This window comes from Passer domesticus, chromosome 3 (assembly GCF_036417665.1).
Source record: "Passer domesticus isolate bPasDom1 chromosome 3, bPasDom1.hap1, whole genome shotgun sequence".
NCBI lineage: Eukaryota > Metazoa > Chordata > Aves > Passeriformes > Passeridae > Passer > Passer domesticus.
In genome coordinates this window covers 108506424-108531501 of record NC_087476.1, presented here as the reverse complement: position 1 = coordinate 108531501, position 25078 = coordinate 108506424, and the positions used below count along the sequence as shown (strand labels likewise).

The window sequence follows — 25078 nt, the reverse complement described above, 5'->3', positions numbered from 1 at the left end:
GCCCCGGGACCTCACCTGGGAGCCGAGGGAGGCGGCGGCCCCCGTCCGTGGAATCCTCGCTGCTAATTTGGGCTGTGCAGACACCACCGGAGCACAAAAATGAGGCCACACGGAGATGTTCGGGCGCGCCAAGGCTGGGGGGAAGGAGGGAAGCGCTCGGCACCAGGCGCTATCTGGAAAGAAGATGATTATTTTAAGTCACCTCGATGACTGAGTTTTGAAAGGGGCTGTAATCCCAGCCGGCGCTGTTAAAGGCGATTCAAACACCTCACAGTTTTGGCTGTAGCCCCAGCAGGCATCTCGGATCGTTCCGGCCTTTCATGTTCCACTAAACCGGTTGTACTTCGGGACAATAAAGCTTTAAGACCTAATATAAAGGCGATTATTAGTCACTAATACCACGACTCATTTAGGTATTATGCTCAAAACGGTCTGTAATGATTTGTGATCAATCAAGATGATGGTCTTGCTAGAAACTAAGTTCCATTTTCAGTTAGAAAACCGAAAAGGAAAAGGATACCTTTAGAAGAAAGGTTTCCTTACCCTGGAAATTGTATCTGACAAAAATCCACAAAGGAAAAACAACACCAAACCATTAAAATAGTGAATCTGCCAAAATAAAAGGGGACTAAGTGCTGATTTTATGAATTCTCTAAATCAGAATTGAAAAGGCCCCATCACATTGATGTTAAAACACCAGAACTGGCACTTGAGCACTCTGCTGAACTCACTAAAAATAAAGAAAAGGGCGTCAGATCTAAAAACTGGCGTTTTATTTTGTAGGTTTGGAGGCCTCAGCACACCTTTCCACCCGTGCGATTCCTTTGAGGAGATCCAAGCTCTCTCATCCCTTATCTGTGGCACAGAGTTAGCCCTAAACCAATCTGCAAAGCAATTCACGAGCCATTTACTAGATTTTGACGAGTGATTTGCAAATTGCCCAGGAGCTGGCAAACATTAAAACCAGAATCTCCCTGGCTGGATACTTGCCAGCAGCAAGGCACTGAAATTTGGTCCTTCTCCCTGAAACTACCAGCGTCACAATAAAATCACTAAATAAAAGGAAAAGGTTCATCTTCTTTAGGGCCTGAGTGATACCTGTTCAGTGGGCTTCTGCCCACTCAAAAGCCACACAAAATATCTGCAATACTTGCACATTGTTGGCTGGGCTGTTTGGGGTTTTTTTCGTGCCAGATCCCCTGAATCTCGGGGCCCCATTGCACCCTCCTTTACACCAGATTGGGAACCCAGCGGGACCTGGCCTTGCGCAATCTGGATGCGCCCAGCCGAGCAGCGCCCGCCTTCCGGAGCTCAAAGTCCGCAGCAGGTTTACAGCCCCCGTGCCTGGGTGTGTGCACGCTATCACCGGCACCAGAGGCACAACCACAAACATTTGCTAAATAAGCAGCTGGGCTCCAGCCCGATGTGCACAGCCCTGGTCTTGCCATGCTACAGTCGGCAGTAAAAAGACCGAGCCTGTGTCATTCCAGTTTTAAACGCTTCTGACTCGGTTGCTCCAATTTTACACCAGCATAAGAAAAAGCTCACCGCCCCTTCTGTTTCCTACTGTAACTCTCCCGAGTCTTTCTTGGCAGGAGTTTATAGTCACGCTGTAACTCCGATTGTGCCTCTGAACACAACTAGCACAACCTGCATGCACACTCAGAAGCACTCCCAGCTGAGCAGAGGTCACGATACGAATCGATATGAATAGAGCTCCTTCCTGCGCTCCGTGCACAGCACAGGCTCCAGCGCGGCGGGACGAGGCTGGGGACGCAAGGAGAATAATCCCGCTGCCGCCTGCTCCTCACATGGCCTCGCACCTGATTGAGGGAGACCTTTCTGGGCAGGAAACTCCTCTCTGCAGCTCTGGAGAAGCCTGACCAGAAGGTGTCTGCAAGACCCACATGCAGTTTGCCTGAACACTTCAGCAAGCACGGAGCAGCAGCCTGCAATGGAGCCACGAAATGCTGTGCTAGGAAGTGTGTCGGCAGAGGTTTCCAGAGCCTGCGGGAGCGGGAGGGGGGGAAAGTCGGAGTGTCTGCAAGGAGGAGCCACCCAAAATGCATCCCATTTCAGAGCCATGCATGCATGGGCTTCCCAGGGAGCAGAAGCACAGGTTGAGTTGTGCAGCTGTAGCCTTGACAGAGGCCCTTGAGCTGCTCACATGTGAAGATGACACAGTAAAAGAGAAGGAGCTGAACTGTGTCTTTCTGCAGCAGTACCAGCCTGATGTGAGTGCAGCCCTGTCTTGGGGCAAGGATGGTCACAGCCTGTCTGATTGAGGCCAGGTCTCATGAAAATCATTCAAAAACCACCCCTGCATTGAAAATAAATAAATTAACAAGGTAATAAATGAGCAAACAGAAATCAAAGATGGGGAAGGGGGAAACAGACACTGGACTTCATAAATCAATTCATTAGAAACACTACAGATGCCAGGTAATCTGCCCATCAACACAGATGCTAATTAGGAAAGAGTGGCAAAGTTTGTGCTGGAATGTTGGTATCCCTTACATTTTTCAAAAATAGAGGGAGTGAACTGCTTCCTATGCTTCTAATTGCATCCTTGGCCTTTTCCTTTCTGATTGCAATACATATGAATACTATGAGATTATATCAGGTAATTGTTCAACACAACTTCATTTTCTCCCTGGATGTCTTTGCTTTGGTGCATGCAGAAGCTGGCAGGCAAACACCTAACACTGCCCCCCAGAGCAGACAACTTTCTGCAAATAAAGACCCCCCTCAGCACTGGTACCTTGGAAGCAGCTAGACAAAGGGCCTGCCTACAGCCAGAGCTGCTCGTTCCACTCGAGCAGCGAGGCTCTCCTGGGTAAGGAGAAAGCACGCTGCAAGCAAAGGCACGGTTAAACACTGCTCACTCCTCTGCAGGCTCTCTTCAGGCTCAGCACTGACCCCCAGGAGCAGGGCCCTTCTCATGTGAGGCTCACCCACAAATAATAAGTTCCTAAGTAAAACACTGGGGTGCTGCATTACTGCAGTCTGCACCTGTACACAGACAGGGAGGGAGCTGCACCTGGGAGCTGGGCTGCTTTCCTTGGGATTTCAATGGCTTTTTCTTCTTTTTTTTTCTGCTGGTGCAATTCTAACACGGCTGTCCCATGTGTCCCAAGGCACAAGAGTCAGTAAAAACCGAAGAAAGCAATACTCCATCCCTTCTCACTCCAGTTTTAGCTCTTTTCCCCCCCTTCATTTTCTCCTTTAGTTCATATTTTTCTCCTTTAATGTGTTTGTGGCAGTAGGAGAAACACCATTCCCTAGAATGCATAATATGCTTAATTATCATTCTCAGTTAGTTCTCTAGGAAAAAAAAAAAAAAAACTACAGGAGAAATCAGTTTAATTAATGAGTATGACCAAATGCAGCCTTAGTTCTAATGCAGTATCATATATTATATGTCCAGTTGGGCAGTTGATCTTCTTTGGGTAAAATGAACAGCGATGCAAAAAACGAGGGAGCTCATGAATCAATATTCTGAGTGCAACTAACCCCTTTTGTATAGTTATTCCAAGCTTCCTACAGATTTTGATGACAATGTCGGTTCCCAAATACTGCTTTTGGCTTTGGTAATGCAGGATCAGGCCTGTACAGTCTAGTAATAGGAAGCTATTGCTTGGCAGTACCAAGGGTTGTGCCACATGGTAAATTCGTTAAGTAATTAAGGAAAAAACCCCCAACTTTTAACCCCAGGATAGCTGTCAAATAGCCATACCAAATAAAAATCCTGAATGTGTGAACAACAGGGGTAGCAAGGTTTCATCTGAATGTCAGATTTGGTGATTTAGATGTTTTTCAGAAGGGCTACTGTGAAAAAGCTACTCTTCACATACTAAATTATTAAGGAAATATTATGGAACAGGATTATCAGGAAAGAAAAAAAAAAGCAGCGTGCATTAGCTGGCTTAGTCAGAGGAGGTTTTGCTGCATTCCTCATGCACAGAGATGACTCCCTCCCTCTGTAATTCCCTGTGCACTCCCAGTCCTCTGGAGACTGCTGGCGTGCATCATCCTTGCTCCAGCTGAAAGACTGTCCTCTGACAGAGGTTCTGGCTGCCTACCATTGCTGTGTATCTCCTCACATCTTTCTGCCTTTTAATAAAACTCTGTGTTGCTTTCCAAATCCCATTCAGGCTGCATTCCCTGCAAGATGTGCTTCATTCCTGGCCCAGGCCAGACTGTTCACACTGGCACTGCCTGTATGGCACACAGGCTCCTAAAACAGTTTCCCCTTTCCAATCCTGCTTCTTGTGACACAGAGAATTGTACTCTGCACTGAGCTGAGTTTTAGACAATGTCAGGCTGCTTTTCTTTCCCTTTCAATGCTCACTCTGCAGTCTCTATCAAAAGCACAAGTCATTCTTTTCTGGAACACTTGGTTACTTTTTTGAAGAGAGGCTACGCTGATGTCCTGATATTCATCTCATACCAGGGCCAGTGGATCAAGGGGGGGAAAAATCTGCAGATACAACCAAAGCTTCTGATTTAGAGCTGAGGAGGGAATACTTCTAATCAAGAAAAAAACCACAGAAACGGTGGGGAAAAATAGAGAGTGGCCAGTCTTCAGGCCTAATTAACCACTGGTGTAAACAGATGTCGCTGCAATCAAGCCAAAGACTTCGGGCCACCCACCAGCCTTGAGCACAAACCCAACACGAGCCTGAAAATCTTAACAACGTGGGGCTGTCAAACATGCAAGCCACACACACTTCAGCACAGAGGTCACCAGCACATCCCCAGTGCTGAGGGACCACCTGCTCCTTGCTCACCAGGGGAGAACAGCTCTAGTGCTCTGCCTTACCCTGAGCACTGCACAGACTACAGCCCTCTCCTGAAGCAAAGCTACTCCTACAAAACTCTCCATGGAGCCATACATTTCTGGAGCACAGATGCTCCCCACACTTTTCCTAAACACTCTTGAAACCTGAAAGAGGCCTGGGTACATAGGCAGGTTGGAAAGAGGCCTGGGTGCATAGGCAGCTGCTCAACCCTGCTGAGATGCCAAAGGCTTGAGAGACCAAATGGGGCCAGCAGTGGCGAGACCAGAGGCTTCTAGAAGTGATGTTCCTGCTCAGATTTGTTGCATTAAAACACTGTACAACAGTTACAAGGAGTTTGAGGCTGGGAGGGCACAATCAAAATGGTGTTGTGGCTACAGTGCTGATGTAGGATGTTACACAGCATTTCAATATGTTAAGCAGGACTTAAACCATGTCACTGGAGTTAAACGTGTTTGTGCTCAGATGCATTACCAGAAAAAAAACCAAAACCAAACCAAGAACAAGCTATCTCAATCCTTATTTATATGGAAACATGAGTTAATACATGGACATCCAAATGAATGCACTCACCTATAGCTGCTTTTGCTGGATGGAATACAACCTGTAAAGCACATTCATGCTCCTACTCAGATTTGGGGGCTTGGGCCTATTGTTTAAAACTAGTTTCTGCAGCTTCTTAGAGCCTCTAGATTCAAAGAATGCTTACCAAGATAGAGGCATTTTCAAAGTAATTCAAATTTGCAATGATAAATCCTTTCTCTGACTATCCCAGGTGCAAAATTCTTTACAGATGATATTTATCTGTACTCCTTTCAGACAAAGGTTTCTGAGGGTCTAATTTAAGTAAACAGTGAGTGACCTACACCACTTCTTTAAAAAAAAAGCAAAAAGCCAAAACCAACAAACCCCAATAAAACAGAAGTTGAATCTGTAGGCCCAAATTCAGAAGAGGAAGGAAAAAAAAGGAGCTGGCAGAAAACCCAGCACAAGAACATCAAATGTAGCAGCATTAACTCCCACTGCCATTCTGTTCCTCTACAAATAATTGAAGTTCATACAGAACTGAACTCATTGAGTCAATGCAGTGAATGCACAAATCTTTTTGTTTTAACCCTTCACAAAATGTGTAACTCCTTACATTATGTGCAAAGAGGAGATTAAAAAAAAAAAGACTGAATGAGTACATCAGATGCTTTTAGTGACTATGCCTGTGGTAATGATTCATTTTGTCTTTCTACATTCCCTAGTGCTAGCACGGCTAAGAGTCAGCAGAAGCTCATACTGCATATGCAGGTAAACAGACTGTGGGTGATGTCTGCATTTCTTAACTCTACCTAAAACCACACCATAACCGTCAGAAATGCATTTTATCTTTCTGAAGAAAACGGGAACTGCACAAATTAATTCAAGTTCTCCTCTAACCTTTTTTTATGTTCTTTCACTTTAAAGGAAGCTGTTCGTTTATAGTGACCATTAGCCAAAGGCAAAAAGAGGTTTACACCTAATTAGTATTCCCAGGCAAGGATGAAACACTAAATCACTGCAAACCCACCCAGCATTTAGGTCCTACCAACAGGACAAAGGAAAAAAGCTGAAAAATCCACCATTTATCATCAGAGTCCCCTTCCTTTCACACCTCTTAATGGTCTCTTTCTTCCTCCCACAGTGACTCTGGGGTGATAATGTCCTTGAAATGTTGCGAGGGCCTGGAAGAGGAGACGTGCAGCTCTCCTGCCTGGTCACACCCACATGACATAGCACGTATGGACGTTTGCAGGGGGGCAAAAGAAAACAGTAGCGAGAACAAAAAAAGAAAGGAAGAAAAAGGAGATGTCCTGAGCAGGAGTGGCATGGAGGTAGGGAAGAAGGTGCTGCATGTGGCATAAACGATGGTGGTTTTCTGTGACAGCCATAAGCAGGTTGCTCAAACAGTAATAATTGTCCCCTTTTATTTTTATTTGAGACTTGGTGAGGGGGTAAAACAGCGACACAACTGGAGTACAGAGGGAAACAAGTCAAGGGAAAGGAGTGGACCCAAGAAACAAGGAGGAAGAGCTGCATTCCCAACACCAACACCATTGATGGTGTTGCTACCGAGTCCAGGGTCTTCCCTTGTCTGACCACTGGGCAGCAGCAGGAGAAGAAAACGACACGAGGTGTATCACTGAGACTTTCCCTGCCACAAACTTTCGCAGCACACGTGGGATGGGCAGAAGGCTCCCAAACGCCCCTCTCTTTCACAGAGATCCACTTTCCTACAGAAGTTCAACTTTGCAAACCCCTCTCTCTTTCACAGAGATCCACTTTGCTACAGAAGTTCAACTTTGCAAACCAGTTTCTATTGGATTAGTTAGAAAAAGGGCAGGTGCCAACAACTGAGCCGTAAGTCCTGCCTGCCCAGTGAAGTCCCTGCCCAGCCAGAGCAGCCAGCCCCAGCCACGGCAGAGAGAGGCACCAGACCCTTTGCAAGAGCTGGGCAGAAAGAGGCACCCTCTGCCAGAGGCTCACAGCAAGGGGCCAGCCAAGCCAGGGAGGGATGGTTGTCCATCTGCTATCACTCATGCCCCGGTGCATTTTCTAATCATCCACACCCAGGGGACATTCCTAGTATGTTTCTTGCTAAGCAAAAAATTCATAATAAACCCCAGCTACTTTGCTTGCTTACCTATTACCTACAGTAGAGTTAACCTTCATGTTAAATCTTTTTCTTTTTTCTTTTTCCCTCTGAATCTGCTCTTCTGCTAGCTTTACTGTACTCTTGCTGGATGTTCAGACCCTGCCACAAGAGCAAAAGAAGTTAGGCAGCTGTCAAAGTGCTGATAATTTGACTCCACACAGATACCCAAATACTACTGCCAAGCAGGTCAACATACTGAAACTTCTTTTTGCTGACAGTGCTCTTCAAAGAAACTCTTCCTTCTCTGAGCAGCTGGGAAAGTGCAAGTGCCCGCTCCTTACTCGACCTGTGGGGTTCATAGAAAGAGCTGCCCCCAAGAACATCTCTGGGAATGGGAATGACTCCTGCCAGAAAAAAGGGAGGCCTGGCATTCAATGGGTTTGTTTCTGTTTTAAAACTAGAACAGCCTAAACCAAATCATCTCTGTTAGACAAACACTGTCTTCCATGAGATGTTCAGGTGAAAGACCTCAGGCTCCCAAGATCTTTTTGCTAGCTGCCACAGCTGATGTGGGCACAATAATGAGAAGCAAATGCATTTGTTGTTTTGAACTTCACTTTCTTTCATTTAGCAAAGATTCCCCTTAAATAAATGGAAGTAGGGAGATCTTGGAATAAGTCTTAGCAAGTTTTAATCACACTTTTTCTTCTTGCAAGCGAGCCGTCATTCAGTAGCTAGGTGGTTCTAAATAAAGAACTCTAGTCAACAACAGGAAATAACTCCCACAGAAAAAAAAGGGCAGAATACAAACTCGCAGCAACTCTCGTACATAGCTCACAACGGCCTTTTGTTCCATGCACATTAAGTCCAAAATCTTTACTTTTCAGAACATGTTCTTACTCTAAGTAATTAAAAATTATATTTAACTTGTCAAAAGTACGGGTCCCTTCCTTGCATTTCTCCCAAAAAAGTCACATTAAGAGTCAAAAAATCATAAGCTATCCCTATTTTCCATCTTTCATTTAGTGAGTATGGACATTTTAGGAATGCCACATGATGACCAGGATTTAAGAAAGCTACTGATGGTGGGGTTTTTATATTTTTCCTTTTTTTTTTTTTTTTTTTTTTTTTGCAAGGGGTGGTGCACTGTTGTCTTCTCAGCTGCATTTTACATCCTTCACAACGTTCAAAAACCACTGCATGTTCAGAAAGTACAAAGCACCTGGTCTGTGGGAGGGGGTTAGAGGAAAAACCACACATCTCTAGCCACTTATTAAAAACTCTGGCTAGTGCCTAAAATCATCAGCTTTTAAATTATACAACACATCACACATAACAGGCCAATGACTGAGCACAGGCACCAAGCACAACATTCAAAAATGCACAACCAAAATCCCTTAAAGAATACACTGGATGATTCCATCAGGCTTAGAAAAAGTGTGGTTTTAGTGTGCCAAGGGGGGAATTTTAAGATGGCTGCTGCTTGTTGGCTGCTATGGATAGGTCTCTGCAGGAGGTGGGAGAGCTTCTTTAGGAATGTTGCTATCACTCGTGGCCAAGTACCTTCTGGAACACAAGCAGAGATACAGCAGGTTTCAGTGGCCAGCTGATTCCAGCATCTCTCCATCAAATCACCTGACGTGGCTCTGTCACACTGCAACTGAACTGCAAACCAATTTCCATTCTAGAAATAGAATGTTTGAGTTATACAGCTGCAAGAACCAGGGTTACAGTTCCAGGTTGGATTTTTGTCTCTGGAAATGTGAACTGGCTCAGTGTGCACATGTGTGTACTGTGTGTTTGTGTGCACATGCAACCATCACAAGTTTACACAAAGAGCAAATCACATTTGCTTCCTAATGCACAATGAACACACGGGCTGAAGCAACTCCACATTCAAATCTAGCCCCAAATGGGTGGTTGTATTTTAAAGTCCTCAGCAGTGGGTTCAAACCTGAGCTTGCAATTATAGCCTTTTTTTTGTTTAGAAAATAGATGTCACTGCTGACAAATCCAGACTCCTTCTGAACCTTCAGGAAGGAATAAAAATTGACAAGGTGAAGTATCCTAGAGCAACTGTCCCACTGCTCCCCAGCTCTCACCCCTTAGGTTAAATACTACAGCGATTTCAGTGGGACCAGCACACTTTAAAAGATGTAGTCTCTCTGTCTTTTTCTCTCTCTCGCTGAATGATATTTCTGCCCACATGCACTGACACATACCGTGTCTAACAAGGCTGTGATTCATTTTCAGTTCTAGTCATGCTCACAAGTGATGCAGTGCACTAGCTGTGCCTTCAGGATCTGCGTAATTTAGCTTCATTTTCTCTGCCCCCACCCTGCATTAAGTGAAGTTCCAACAAAGCCAAGTCATCACCCACCAACTCCCCCTCCCACCTGCTTGGGGGATGTATACAGCAGGAATCTGAATAATAATAATAATAAAATTAAATTAGTTTTTTTAGAAAGAGAGAGGAGGGGATGAGAGCTTGAGAAATATCATGAATTGTTAGAAAGCTTTCTAACAGTGAATAATGTGAGTGAATAATGATAATGGGATGTATACTACCAGATCACTGAAGCAGCTGTATCAGTCCTGAATCATCTCCCCATACACGTTAAAAGCAGCACTGTGTCTTGCATCGTGAACATCCTGCAAGTTCATGCTAAGGAGTGATTGACATTAAAGCTGAATCCCTGATTTATGAAGGCGAACACCTCCTCAGCCTCTCCCACGGAAGCCTCATGGTGACCACTCGCAGCTCCCTGTCCCTTGCAGCCACTTTGACCAGGCACAAATGTCAGCAGGAGCCATCAGCACGTCCTGACTGCAAACCTCCCGCACCCAGTGGCCACCATCCATCACGCATTACACACGGCGGTTTTGTGATACAAATTACAAGCTGCTTCTGAGCTAAACTCCATGTATTTGAGGCATGAGGCCAAGCTTGAACAAAGTGAAAGACAGGCTTTTTATTTGATAAATCTCATTATCTCGCTGGCATTCAAAATTCATCTCAGACAGAGAAATGCATCACAAAGTAGTTCTCTAGTTACTTGGAAGAGCCAAGATGTTTTAATATGTAAGTTAAAAGGTGTTTACACACCCCCCCACACTAACATTTCTAGCTCTCCTCCACCTTCAACCTGGAACTATGTTTTGATGGAACAGAAAACTTGATTTTCTAAAGAAAAACAAGTAAATCACATTCCTTCAGCAAAGATCCCTAGACAAAAGCAAGTCACTGAAGACTCCTTCAAGCAGATCTTAGTGATCTGCATGATTTCCTTAATCCCTAACCAAAGACACAGGATAAAAGGAATTAGCACCAAAAACTGGAAGGTACTTCAACATTACAGGTGTAATTCTGTGAGGGTCACTGTCACCACAGAGTTACAGTGAACTAAATGAACACATATCACCTTTCTTCCTTTATGTGAAACATCTAATGGTGGGAGCTTTGCATAAATCAGGTACAGCCTCCCAAGCTAAGCAGCCTCTCCTGTTGCTGACCCCCATTCATGACCAACATCAGCAAGCCAGAGTAGGGATTAAATTCCCTACTTGTTGTAGAAGTCCATCTCCTTCTCTTCCTCACTCCCCAAGTGCTGACTCAGTTTGACCGTGCAGCTCACCAGCCCACTTGCTGCCATGTCCCCACTTCAGGTCCTGTAAAGAAAGAATCCAAGAGCACACCAGAATTTTGAGCTACCCAAGGCTTGTCTAAGCCTAATGGTTGGGGGAGGTGGAGTTCATCTCTCTGCCCTCCCATGAACATCCTCCTTTCTGCCAGGATGAGCCTGGGCTGATCAGGAGCAGAAGAAATACATTTCCTCATGGTCATTTGTTCCGAATCCATTCTCCTCCTCAGAAGCTCCCAACAACAGCAAAGGAATGAAGGAGTGACCACAGCCAGGGAAGGGCTGATCTACATTTCTGGCGTGTAACACACATGTGAAGGGAGCAGATCACCCCATGAGGCTGGATCATGAAGGGCTCTGGGAGGACGATAATTCCCGGGGCTGGATGCTCGCTGGGAGTAACGGGTCAGGCAAGGAAAGCAGCGGACTGTCATTTCAGCAGAAGGGCTACTGCCTCATTTTGCAAATTGAAGAAATGAAGCACAGGGAAACTACGGGTTGGCTTATTGTGGAAATGAAAGTCAAGGCCATGTATTTTGATTTCCTGAGCTCTCCACGCAAGTCCAGCCTTCCTCATCCACGAAGTCATGCTGTAAACATCCTCAGGGCAGGGCCTACACCTCTCATTTGCTTTACGTCTGTGGCTTCCAATCTTCCACAGTTTGCAGATCCCTTCACGCTTTCCAATAGGGCTGTGCATTTAAACCTGCTGACAACAGGCTTGCTTTCCCTGGCTTTCCTGCACATCTTGCACGTAGCTCGTGGATCCTCATGAGTCTGTTCTTTGTGGCCCTCTGCAGATTCCTATGTGCCCCTCTCTTCCTGCCAATCCCTACACACCAGAAGAGCCAGCAGCAGGCATTTTCAAAGTGGCCCTAACTCCGTCTAGCTGCCCTAATTCGAGACAAAAGCACAGAGCTTCCCTGTCATTTCAGCATTTCCCATCTCAAGGTATGGGAGCTGTTGATCTCCCACATGAAAATGCATTATGCTGTCAGCCCAGCCTAAGGGCTGTTATTTAATTTACTTGAGGAGGTAAGTGAAAGCCCCTTCATGCAAATGCTTACAATGTGATCTGGAAAACAGCAGGCGTAATTAGATAAAATGGCAGCAAAGCCCACCAGGGAAATAATGTTAATTCATGAGGATTTTCCTCTCCACCTCCCTCTCAGCAAGGTTTGAAGACAAGGAGGGGAGGAAAAAAATAAAAGAAAAAAAACAGAATGCACCTCTATGATCTATCAAGTAGGAAAACAGGACAGCAACCAGTGGGGTCATCTAGAAGATGCCTCTGCACATCACCCCTAGCAGGGCTGGCAGCTCATGCTCCTAAGTGATACAGCACTGAAAGCAAAAATTGCTCTGTCACTGTCATAAGTTGATCTGAGTAGGGACATAACGAGCCATCACCCCTAAACTTCACATCATCTCCTGACCAAGGCGTAGCCAGGCCATGGAGATCTGTCACATCACTGCAGACCCCTGCCCCCACTAACAACAACACCACCACAACTCTTTTGCAAGTCTTGAAAGATCTGGCATTTCCAACCCACTCATGAATTCTTTCCCTCAAAAATATCTAAGAAAGGGTTCTGACCAAATTGTCACAGCATTGGTGGTAAAGGGGATCACGAGGACACCCCGATGCCAGCACATGTGACACTGATCCGACGGAGAGAAGCTCTCCCAGCGACCTGAGGAAACCACAGCTCTGTGTTTCTGCTGCTGCTGCCTTCGCCCTCCCACCTAGAAGCCAGCCAGGAAAGCCACCTCCTGATTGCTGACCTGCCACTACCAAAATGGATTCCAATTAGCCAAGTCACTCACAGCTATTAGGAAAGAGAGACATTTTTTGTTGTTGAGTAATTACTCCTCATGAAATGGCTTACATCCCTAGTTGATTAGGTCACAACACACTGTGAACAAATTGATGTAACAGAGATATCTTTAACCTGATAAATTAAGGCATACTTTCTCAATATAGAAAGCTTAATTGAAGCCATGCATGGGGTATTTACCAAAGGCATCTAGAAGCAGAACTGTAATGTGCACAAACATTACAAACAGTTGAGATCCAAAGACAGCAGCCCATACACATACAACTCTCATATTTATTGGAGGGGGAAAATAAAAACCAACTAGTTTGTCTGTTTACTGTGAGGATAGCAAATGACTCAAAGTGAACAAAGTAGTTTGACATCAGCAGTTAAATATGTAAAGGCAAAATTCATGTGGCACATGTGAAAGAAAGATCTTGTTTGTCTGCTTCCCTACATATTTTTCCCCATCTATCAGAGGAGAAAACCTTTTTTTTTCCCTAGTCAAGGATTTACTTGCTGAAGCAATTAGAGATACACAAAAAATACAGAAAGTCTGAATAACCACACAGTAAATGTGCCACAGTGAGGGCTCCCAAAATACAGCCCATTAAGTTCCCCTAGAAGAATCCTGAAGTCAGCCTAGGTTGTATTGCAAATAAGCTCGATTACATTTTCCCTCCCTTCACCAAGTCCTAATCTTTAGTGCTTCTCTTCAAATAAAACTTCATCTTCCTGGAGAACAGCAACTCCTCCACCATTTCTATCAAGTCATCCATTGTAGTACACTGGTTTATTTAAAACCAAACCCAATTGCCCAAGCCCGTAAATACCAACTGCTTCCTGATTTTGGGACTTGCCCATCTATTAAAAAGGAAGCCGTTCACTTTACAGACCCTAATCTTTCAAACAGTTTTGCCTGCGCTTAGCAGGAGCACGCGAGCACTTCGGTCCAATGTAAGCATTTGCTGAAGTGAGGCCAATGTTTCCTGTTGTAGTTAAAAGCACATTATACAGTGAGGATGGAAAAATATGTCTGCAACACAAAATCAACCCTTCTCTTCCCATTTCAGGGTGAGGAGCTCGGGAAAGCACTCTCAATGTAAATGTATGTGACAAGGGCCCCGGTAGAGTGAGTGCCATGAACAGCTTTACACTGTGCTGGCTTTCTAAGTCGGGAAACCAACTGGGTGTCATTTAATCTCCCAGATTAAAATCACTTAGCGAATATTGTATTGTTTCAGTGCTCTTGCTGTCAGCGCAGCGTTGGGGGCCTCGCCGGCGCTCTGCTGCTCGCTAACTCACCACTAATGAAACCTCGCGCAGGAGCAGCTGCCGGAATCTGTGTCAAACTGCATCTGGCACCCATCTATCTTCCAGCCATCTAAATTCACCTCTGAAATCATACAAAAGCAGCCGCAGAGCTCCCTGCAGCCACTCCAACACACCAGGCTTTGTCTCATCAAGCCTGTTAAGCAATTTAAAGCAATTTATTTTTTTAATTTGCCTTGTGTTTTACAGCGGCAGCTTTCACAAAAGCAGCGAAGAAGTTAAGAAAAAAAATTGAGGGGGGGAGGGGAAAAAGTGCCCCCTTTTCTTTTTTATTTTTAAAGGAAAAAAAAAAAGCCTGTCAAGCTCTCAGTAGACTATCATTAAGCCAGTTTTGGCTGAAACTGTATGTTTAGGGGTTTTCCAATGGAGACACTCTGGTGCCTGCAACACTCAGACAGGGAGGGGAAGCTTCTATACAATTGTTGAATTGTTGTCATGGCTATTAAATATGCTGTAGCACAAATACCCAACAGGGCTGAAGGTTTGTCATGTATTGGCTCTGGAGAGGTATCAAAAATACTGGTATTAACTAGCAGATAACTGAGTTATACAAACACTGAATAAAAGATTCAGTCAAAAGTTTTAAAAGGTTTATTAACTTCACTCCAAACCCTTCCCCCTCACCTCCCAATTGGGGCCTAAAGTACTCTGTAAATTAAAACTATTTTACATTTACTGTGGCGTTAATTTGACCGAGTCTCCTCTAATGTTTGGGGTAAAACTGTCTCTTCTCTCTTTGCATTTTGTGCAGAGGACAGGAGTTTTGCTCCACCATCTCGTTAGGCTCACGAGTGGCAGTTTGAGAGAGTGGCACAGTAAAGCCATGACTTGCTGACTAAAACAGGTCAATGAAAAACAGGCTAGTGACTGAAATTGAAACTTCTCATTTCTCTCAAGAAAAGGGTGTATTGTCAAGATAGAGTCAAGCATTGTCTGTTAAGCAACTTTGAGAGCAGCAGTGCTCAGCACGGCGAGCTCCCCGGCGCGAGAGGAGGGGACAGGGCCCCTGGCACAGCCCCAGCGCCCGGCCAGGCCCCGCCGGGACAGACGCCGTCCTCTCCACGCCAGAGCCCAGCCAGCTGCCAGGAAGGAGCACTAAAGAACACGGTGTGCAGAGGGCAGGGGATGTGCTGGGCTCCCCTCCCAGGCTGAAGCTGTCCGTCCAGCCAAACAGGTCACGATCCAGGTCTCAGTGACGCCCAGCCATACGGCATGGAGGACTCCAGGTGAGTGTGCCAGGCCTCCGTAAGGGCACTGGTGGGCGAGTTCGGGAGGCGTTTCCTAGACTGAACGCTGCAAACTGCGGAAGGAGCAGGAGAAACAGGATCTGCCAACCCATCTAATTAAGGAGCATTTTCCCCACGCAGATTCATACACATCTCTCCAGGCTATAGGGCCCTCATTTCTTGCCTGAGCCCAAAACAGACTGACTGTATTTTCCATTTCTATAACAATTTGTTCCCAGCATTTCTCAGGAAGAAGCACAACGTACATTTCGTACAAAAATGGTCACATGCTCGTAGATACCTCTGCCTCTGCTGCTAATTCCATTGTGCCTATCCAATGTGCAGCTAACCTTTTGCAGCAACTGAAATCTGAAAAAAATGGAAGTGTGCTTCTTTCCTGTGAGCTTCCCGAAGTAACCACTGTGACAAGAAATCACATTTTTGAGCAAAGGCTACCAGTCCAACTGCTGGCATTGCTGCTCCTCTACCCACTAACTATAAAGGAGATTTGGATATGCCCTGCACAGGGTCACTTTATAGGGATGTCCAAAATGAAATCACCATTGCTAAGAGGCTCAGCGAGTATCCTGGACAGTCCCCTCCAGCCCCGAGTTGAGCTCAACAGCAGGACTGACAACAGCCCCAGGATTGTGGCCACCGGGAAAAGCCACAGACATCGACAATTCATTTTTTACAGGCCAGTGGGCTGACCTCTGGCCAGCAGTGGAACAAGTCAGCTTAAAGGCGACAAAGCTCTGCATACCACTATAAATCATCCAAACCAACCAGCAGAAAATCTGTGCGCTGATCATGTTAGCTTATACCTCCTCTTTATTTTTTCCCTGTGTAAACAGAGTCCTCTCCCCCATCACCTCCCAAGGCCCATCTGGAGGAATCACAAAGGGTGTTCTCACATCCTGCTCCCTGAAGAAGCCGGTCCTGCTTGCTGAGTGCTCGCCAACGTCACGCCAAGCGATGACGCAAGCCATGACTGTTGTCCAGGTGGTGGGGTGTGACCTATTTCTGGGCTACAGGGGTTTGGTTTGGGAGGGATGTGCAATGTCTAGGGATGGAGATGGGAAGAAGAGAAAATTCTTGTAAGAAAGTCAGGAATTGATCATATTATACATCTTGGCTCTGTGTTTTTATAGGGAATTAAGAGGCGAAAACAAAAGCAGTGCCCACAGCCTCAGGATCTTAACATCAACCTGGAGTGGAACTAAGAAGGAGAAAGGATCCCCACTGTAGGAAGCAGAAATTCTTGCTGCTTGCAGAACTAACATGTCCCCAAAATCTGGTTTCCTTAACAGTATATGGCATCAAAAGGAAAAATACTTTAAAGACACAAAGGCATTTCACTCCTCCCCTGCCTTCCAACAAGTACATTCATTCAAAAACAACCTGTCCAGCACCACTACCAGGTGTCTCAGGTTTTATGCATGAATAAGCTGTCCTGTAACTGGCACAAATATTCATTTCCCAAGTGGAGTATTTCTTCAGTCATTCAACTCTGACATGATATATGCAACCAAATGAGTTCCGTAGCAACAGGGTAAATTTTCACAGCTAATTCTCTCTTGCAGGATTTTCTTTGGCATTGGGCTGAAGCATCATTGGTTTGCTTGTCACTTGATGATTTTGCCATATTGTAGAGCAGCTATGCTGACCCAGGACACAGTCCTACACAAACAAACAGTATTTCAAAATTTACAGCATTGCCCTTAAGTTGCAATCCAGAGGGCATCCCACCGAGGTTGTGGAAAAAAGGGAAGCAAATGCACTCTATATGCTCAATGCACAGCAATCCTTTAATTAAAGGAGACTCTCAGTTGGTCTGTACCTACTTTCCTGACATCTTTGGGGCTTTCCAATCCTCCCAACCCCTTCATCCATAGGGAATTCTCTGCAGATACCTGGGCTAGCAAATGTGGTGCTTGTATTATGTGGCATGTGCACACTGCCTATCCAGAAAACAAGCAAAACCTCTCCAAAATACCACATTCCCTGTACTGATTACAAAAAACTCCCCAGTTCCAATTTCCAGGAACTCCTAGAAGAGCAGGCAAGCCTTGGTGCCTACATCCCTTAAATATAATTTGAGGGGAATTATTGTTTCAATAATAAAGGGAAGCTTTTTTTTCATGGGGGAAACCAGAAAACCAAACACAGCTTCTTTATATCAGGTGCTGTGTTCATGTAATGAGTTTTTCTGTGGTGTAATAGTTTTCAAAACAGGGCAGCCGAGAATTGCTTTTTCCAGTTATCCATAAATCAGGGTTGGAGAGAAAAGAAACAGTTCCAGAGTGTGGTATGCATCAGTCTGAGCAATCACTCCAGCATCGTGCAGGTAAACAGCTACACAGCATCAATTAGCAACACAACAAAAAAAGAGCCATCTACAAACCAGAATGCAGGAAAAAAAGCTTACAACTTTGCCAACAGACCACTTATCTGTTTGAAGACAGGGGAAACGGAGCTACCTCAAATTGTAGGGGTCACCAGAAGAAGGCACAGAGATCAGAGCGTGGAGCAGTATGAACAGAGCAAGGGGGGAAGCCTCCTGAATGGAGAGGAAAATAAGAGCTAGAAACTGGGCAGAGGGCTTGCAGGCAAATACGAGATAAAACAGTTATGTATCTATGCAAGCTGCAAACTGGCACAGAAAGAGCTCCAAAGCAAGGAGGTGGGGAGGGAAAGGCAATGGCAAGAGGGGGATCTAGACCTGATTATGGCAGAAAATAGTTTGGGCATTTTTTCTTTTTTTTTTTCTTTCCCCACATTCATCTGGATAAAAATAATAAGGACTGAAGTGAGAGTCCAAGAGGCCAAGGATGGGAAAATGTATCACACTAGAAGCAAAAGATGACCCAGTTTGGACAAGAGGTTTAAGCAGAAGAAAATCAAGAGGAGAGAAGGAAGCCTGGAAACTTGTGTAGAGAAGATAGCAGCAGGATTTAGCAACCATAAGGAATAGGAAGGGGGGATGGGTAAGGAGAGGGGAGTTAAAAACAACAGAGTTGCAGCTATGTTTCATGGCACTAATTCAGCAAAGAAACAGCCTCAAATGGATGTAAACAATGGACTATTCATTAGGGGTTTCATTCCCTGCAACCCAGCAAACTATTGTCTGCAAGTTTTAAATACTCCCTTCACACACACACAAACTAAATTACAGAAAATGTGAAACATCAGATAATCTCAACAACGTGTCTCAAAATCACTGCCCTCAAGCATGCACTATGCTTGGCAGACTCTTCTTCCAACCATCTGCCAGCACGTGGAGAAAAATAAATAATTAACACACATCTGGGGTCAGACTGTGAGCTATAGCACCCAGCCTGAAACTCCCGCCTGAGTAAAGGACAGGCAGTGACTAACAGCACATGTGGATTGAACTCTGAGGAGCCTTTCCAAGCTGTCCCACCCTAAGCATCCTGTCCACCTTGCAAGGGAGCCTCCCACACTGACAGAAGATGATGTGTGCTTCTATCCCACACCATCTATCTGACAGAGCAGCTGAACAAGCAATTCAAAGTCTGGGGCTACATTTTCACTTGCAGAAGGTTTGTAGTTTCTCCTGCTGCCACTATTACAGTAAGGGACAGCCTGGATAGGTAGAAAATATGTTTGACATCTGGTTTTGCTCATTTGAGCTTCATCTGTTACAGCTCTCCAGTAATACCCTTTCCTGAGCACCAGGGCACACAGCAGGGCATGCAGGTGTGATCCAAATATCCTTGTCTTATTCTCAAAGGTGATTTGCCTCTTTGGACTGCCCCAGAGCAAGCCTCCAGACCACAGCCCCTCAGAGGGAAGGGGGTTGTGCTTCCCAGGAAAGGGCAAGATGGAAGAAGAGGCAGATAACTTGGGTTTTCTTTTTCTCATCTATTGAAGGCAACTGCATAAAGGACCTTCCATAGTGTGTCCTTCCTGTATTCATAGGCAAAGGCTCAAGGGACCTATCCAGTCTGCAGACCTGCAGAGCACAGGCTGTACATCTTCACTCAGCATCTCTCATGCTTGGTAGGATGTGACCTGTCTTTCAGGAATCTGGAGGACTGCAGGGAGAAGCTCCTGACAAGAGGCTGTCTCACAGCTTTTTTCCCTCTTGTCCAGGTCCAAAGGTACATTAGCACAATGACTCTGCTCAGTGTTACATCACACTGCTCCCACCAGGAGTTACACAAATGTAAGGAGACCTTGGACTCCCTTCAGGTTTTCACCCAACTTCTTCCAACTCCTACTGCTTGCACTGAAGGTCTGTGCTGAGGGACGGAATCACAGGATCTGTTGAGCTGGAAGGGACTCACAAGGATTGTCAAATCCAACTCCTGGCCCTGAACAGAACCATCCCCAAGAGTCACATTATGAGAAGGGAGGAGTCTTTTCTTATCCTTAGTTTGGGGCATATGGGCAACAACAAAGCACCTAGTTTTGTTTTGTCTGCTCTCCAGAAGTGCTGTGTGTTTCACTGAGCAGCAGCGGAAGCACGCAAACAACACACAGCCCACACAGGAAAAAACCAGCCTGGAAAAGTGGCAGGAGGGGAAGAACTTGACAGTTTTAATTCAGTTTGTGTCTTTCATATTGCATGGACTCTCTTTGTTCATGCTACACGGTACACAAGCAGTACACACAACAAATCACTGTCCACCAATCTGGGAAAAATCAAGACAAAAAAGCTGAAATTACAGATTCATTTGTGGTTCCCCTCTGATCTCAGCATGCTTCACATTTAGGGTTCATGGAGTATCTCAGTATAGCAAACGCACTGACAACTACTAGAGTTTAGGGACACCTTTACAACTGCCACATGGGCAGCAGGAAGCAAAATCCTTGTGCACAACACTGAAATTTCCCCTTTCCAGCTCTCTGAAAAGCCCCCAGGGCTGCCCCCAAAGGCAGCCTTTGGGTTATAGGAAACAAGTCCCACAGCTTCTGCACCTCTGTATGTGTTTTAATTTTAACCTAAACTTTCAGTGGGAAAGAAGACAATTTCTACTTCTTTTCACTGCAAGGGTAGCCAACAAAATGTGAACTGAAGGTTGGGCAGAAACACTGAGGAAGTGCAGAGAGAGGGTGCTGTAAGTCACGTGGGTCTCCAGCATATGGATAACAGTCACACTTAAATAAGGAAATCAAATGTCAGTCCACTGCTACCCTGTCCAAAATTAATCTCTCTACTGATTCCCAAGAATATGAAGCTTCAAAAGCTGAGTGCCTGCTTGCAGAACAGGCAGACAGTAGAAAACACACACAGGGAAATAACTTGAGTTTGTTCTGCTCCTCTTTTACCCAAAGTCCTTTTTATTAAGCGCTTTTCACTTAGCTGTATGAGCAAAGGAAGCAGGAGAGGAAGGGGGCAGAGGGAGGAGGGAAGGGGGAAATACAGCATTTCCCATCAGCTCTACCAAAGGAAAGGAATGGTGGGGAAACAGAGCAGCTGGCTGCAGATCATTCCCAGCCAGACAAGTGCAAATGAGCGACAAAAAGGACTAACATACAGAGATCAGCAAAAGGAAAACCAGCACACAGGGGAAAAACCAAGAGAATACATAGGAAAGGAAAAGAGGATGTGAGAAGGCTCTTTTGGTGGGACAAACTACTGAGGAAACAGCCAAACACACACCACCACTCTAAGAATCAAACAGAAGCAGCTGAAGGTTTGAAGAAGGCATCCTAACACAGAGAAGAGGTTCTGTCTGAGCTAAAAAAACAAATCATGGTCTTGAAAACCCCAACAAGAAAAGAAATGCTAGATAGGAGGTGATATGGAGAAGGTTAAAAAAAAAAGAATACAGGAGTTTGGCTTTCTTTTACACACTGCAATCTTCACTCACGTTCATGTCTAACCTGGAGAGTATCAAATCTCAATTTCAGCAAAAAAGATCCAAGCTTGAATTAGTCAGCCCATAAAGGATATTTAGTCACCACCTCTAATCAGCCTCCTATCACAACCAAGGACATGCCAAATATCTGAAGTAGACTAGGTTTAAAAACTAAAATAGTACCAGAAATAGTAACAATTCCTGGCTGAGTCACATTTTAAGCTACACACATTACCCATTCAAAGGATTTAATTTGAACATTGTTATTGTTGAAACTTGTTGGTTTGCCTTATTTTGGTAGCTCAGATGAGCAGGAACAACATTTCCTGTACTATGGACGAGATGCTTTTTGATCATTACAGGGTTTTTCCTTCCTCCTGTTTCCAGCCTTCAAACACCTCTACTGAAGGGAACTTTCCTTGCAGACAGTGTCCTTCCCAAGGACAGACCTGAGAAAAGATGACTTTCCTTAGTTTGAACAGAGACATGGGGGCTGATGAAAATGTTTGCTTGGGTGTATGCACTGTGTGAGCCAATGAAGCTGCAACCAAATGTCTTCACTCTTTCTCCTGTAACTTGATACCTGGCTTTAGCAATCCCTCCAGCTCTTGAATTAGGAATGGAAAATATGAGAGCTCTGTTTCACAGCAAAGGTTTAGAGACAGGGGAAGAAAAAGAACTAGAACATATTAGGGCTACTTGCAAATGGTATTTGCTTCACACTGGACTCTGACAACACCACATGCAGGCTCTGTGTACCCACATGTACCTATGGGTGCCCCTGCTGCAAAGCACTGCCCAGCCATGTCAGAGCTGGTGGTTTGAAGACTGACTCCAAACCAAGCCTAAAGCCTGATTTCTAAAGCAATTCCTTTTACTTTGTACCTCTGTGCTCCAACGGCTCTGGGTGCAAATAATGGCATTTGAAAGCAAACAGCTACTGCTGGGGGAGCAAGATATTAAAAACTCCAGTAGCTGTTTTTGTGCATAACTGCAGTTTGTCGTGAAAGTAAAACAGGATGCTGGGCTGAAAGCTTTATGAAAATGGTGTCCATAATCGTCACACTCATTTCCAAGTCCTTTGAAAAATATTTTTAAAGCATCTGTCTAGTTATATCTCTTGTTACGTGCTCTCAGCCACAAACTGGCAAATTTCAAATCCCGAAACAGAGCACAGGAACCCTTCTCCAAACACGAGCTCTCTCAGCACTCTGTGGTGTCCCTGGCCTTCCCAGAGTGCTCTCGTGCACCAGGGAAGGGTACAGTGTGCTCGCAGGCTCACCAGGAAAAACCTTTCCCTGAGCATTGTGGCTCAGCCATTTCAGTGACACAATTACAGCACTTGCCAAGGAGCTTGCATCATGTAACATGCTGCGAGGCTTTTCACGGCAGCGCGGCTCCGAGCTTCCCTTCGGGGGCCCATCCCCGAACGCCCTGCTGCAAAATGCTGCAGCTCCCAGCCCCCGCCAGCTTCTCCCACCTCCAGGAACAGCAGCAGGGATCCTGCACCTCTTTTTGCTCCTTCAGCCCTGCGGAGCTCGGTTTGACGCTGCCTTCCAGTGTTTACAGGGAAGGATGACTGTCACCTTTCAGAGTATCACCAGTCATCTCCGCAAGAAGGTTTTGATGTAAATCAGGTAGGGAAGTGACAGGGAACCAGCAAAAAACACTTTTGCTGTGTTCTCAGGACTATGAATTTGTGGTATTGCTGCTTGTTTGACAGAGGTCAAATTTTACTCACGCAGGATTAAATACTGTCCGTGGAACCCTATGATGCTAATGGCAGGTAGTGCTGAAGATCCAGGTGGAAACAAAGCTTAACTTTGCCTTCTTCTTCTGATTTACAGACTGGTGACAAGATTTCTAAAACAACAGGCTATAGCCATGCCATGACATGTATGAATAAAGCTGGAGCTTTGCTGGGATCGTGAGCAACGAGCGGTGTGCGCTGCGAACTAAAGGAGTACAAAAACCCAGCAAATTAAGCAGTTTGCTCCTGAGCTGAGGTTTGTAGAGATCTGATGAGCTGCAGGATATTGGCTCTCCATCTTGCTTCCAGCTGCTTCTACAGATGTCCAGGCTCCTCACTGCCAAGAAGAGCTAGGAGGCTAGTGAAAGCAGCTGGAAGAGAAGGAGGTGGAGGAGGAGTCAGGCTTGCACCCTCTGGGGAGGGCCCAAAGAGGAGGAGGAGGGAAGCAGGCACTGCCCACACATGCTCTACAACTCTGGCTGAAGGTGCTGACTGCTGGGAAAAGGCGTAATGTCCATGGAGAAGGGAATGAGGAACTTCAGAATATTTTTTCTTTCTTTTTTTTTCCTGTTTTCTTTCTTGGAAGCTAGGGAAGAAAATTAGGTCATTGAGTAGCATCTCTGCAAGCATGTGGGAGCAAGGAGGGCAGAGATTCAAGAAAGAACCAACAAGGACAGGGAGGGAGTCAGAGAATCAGAAATAAAAGTGATCAAATATTAGTGGTGTATGCAAGAGCAAGAGAATCACTGAGCAGATGGGAGGAGGGAAGAAGAAATGATTAATAGGGAGTGTGAGGCCCTTCCCCCTCCCTCAAGCAGGACTAATCACATGGAAGACAGCTAAAATCTTACTTCCTAATATTGCTTTGCTGCGGTAGCTGCTACATGATGGAGGAGAGCAAGCCCATCCGCAAGACAAAAATCTCCCTAAAAGATGAGAACAAACCCCTCAGGACAGCACAACCATGTTTTGGCTGCTGGTGCTGAAGGGACATCTGTCAGGATGGATCTGTCATATCCTGAGAGCTGATACCTGGTGCTCCTGCAGGACCACCAAGTCCTGCAGTGAGTCTAAAGCCACATTCCTGCTTTCACCCTGGTCACCTCTCCTGCCTCCAGCCTTAGAGAGGAAAATGACTGGCCTTTCTGCGCAAGCCAAATGCATATGTTCAATTCCCCTACACCAGCAGCCAAAAAAATCTCATTGCCTGACATCAGAGCACACCTCTGACCGAGCACTCGTGGGGCCCCACCTGGCTATGAAGGAGCTTCCTCCTCAGCCCAGGGGCACAGGGTGAGCTTTGCCATGCCGGCATCGATGGGAGGGGCAGGTCAGCTCTGCAGCTGCCCTGCTCTCCTCGGCTCACTGGGCCAGAGCCAGCTCTCCTGCAATGGGAAGCACAGGCTCCCTTCCCACCATGTGTTTCTCAGGCTTGGCCGTCACAAAGCAGGAGAGAGGAAGGGCCATTGCCACAGAAACAGTTCCAGATAAATACATTTGCTAAAAAGAGGCTCCCGTGGATTTCTGGTGACAGGCTGTCACCGGGACTGCTCTGCACAAAGCTCCCACAAGATTCAAGTACACAGTCCTCTTCCTGAAATATATGCTAAACAGCTTATTCCTTCCCACATTTTACAGGTGCTAGCATGTTCATCCATCCCCTCACTTTTTTCTTCCATGGACTGAGCAACCCCAATACTTACACTTTCTCTGTATAGGTCATGCCTGCTAAATCATCCATTCATGCTATTTTCCTCCTTTTTTTTTTTTTTGACCCACTTTTGAGTTGTTTTGCTGTTTTTAAAGGCTGTGAGCAGAAAACTGGTTCAAGACTCCAGCTGAGACCTCACCAAGCTGAGCTGAGGGGAAGGATCACTGTACCCTTTTGGTTATAAACCTCAGCTTGCCTTTTTCATAACTGTATGAGGCCAGTGACTCACAGTCAGCCTGGAATCCACCATCAACTCCATCCTCCCTCTGCAGAGCTGCTGCTCAGCCAGCCAGCTCCCATTCTGGGTAGCCCATTATTCCCACCTAAGTTAACAACTTTGTGCTTGTCCTTCTC

The 25078-nt window shown here is 45.6% G+C and overlaps 1 protein-coding gene across 3 annotated transcripts in view; it reads right to left on the bottom strand.

The window, feature by feature from the left end:
• The window catches only part of SERTAD2 (SERTA domain containing 2), a 78925-nt gene that overhangs the window by 22053 nt on the left and 31794 nt on the right, over positions 1-25078 (bottom strand). For 2 of the 3 annotated variants that reach the window (XM_064414944.1, XM_064414945.1), the window contains exon 2: positions 16-173. The exons of the other annotated variant lie outside the window; for it this stretch is intronic. The gene's annotated coding sequence lies outside the window, so the exon portion shown is untranslated. The remainder of the gene's footprint in view (positions 1-15; positions 174-25078) is intronic. 3 annotated transcript variants of the gene reach the window in all.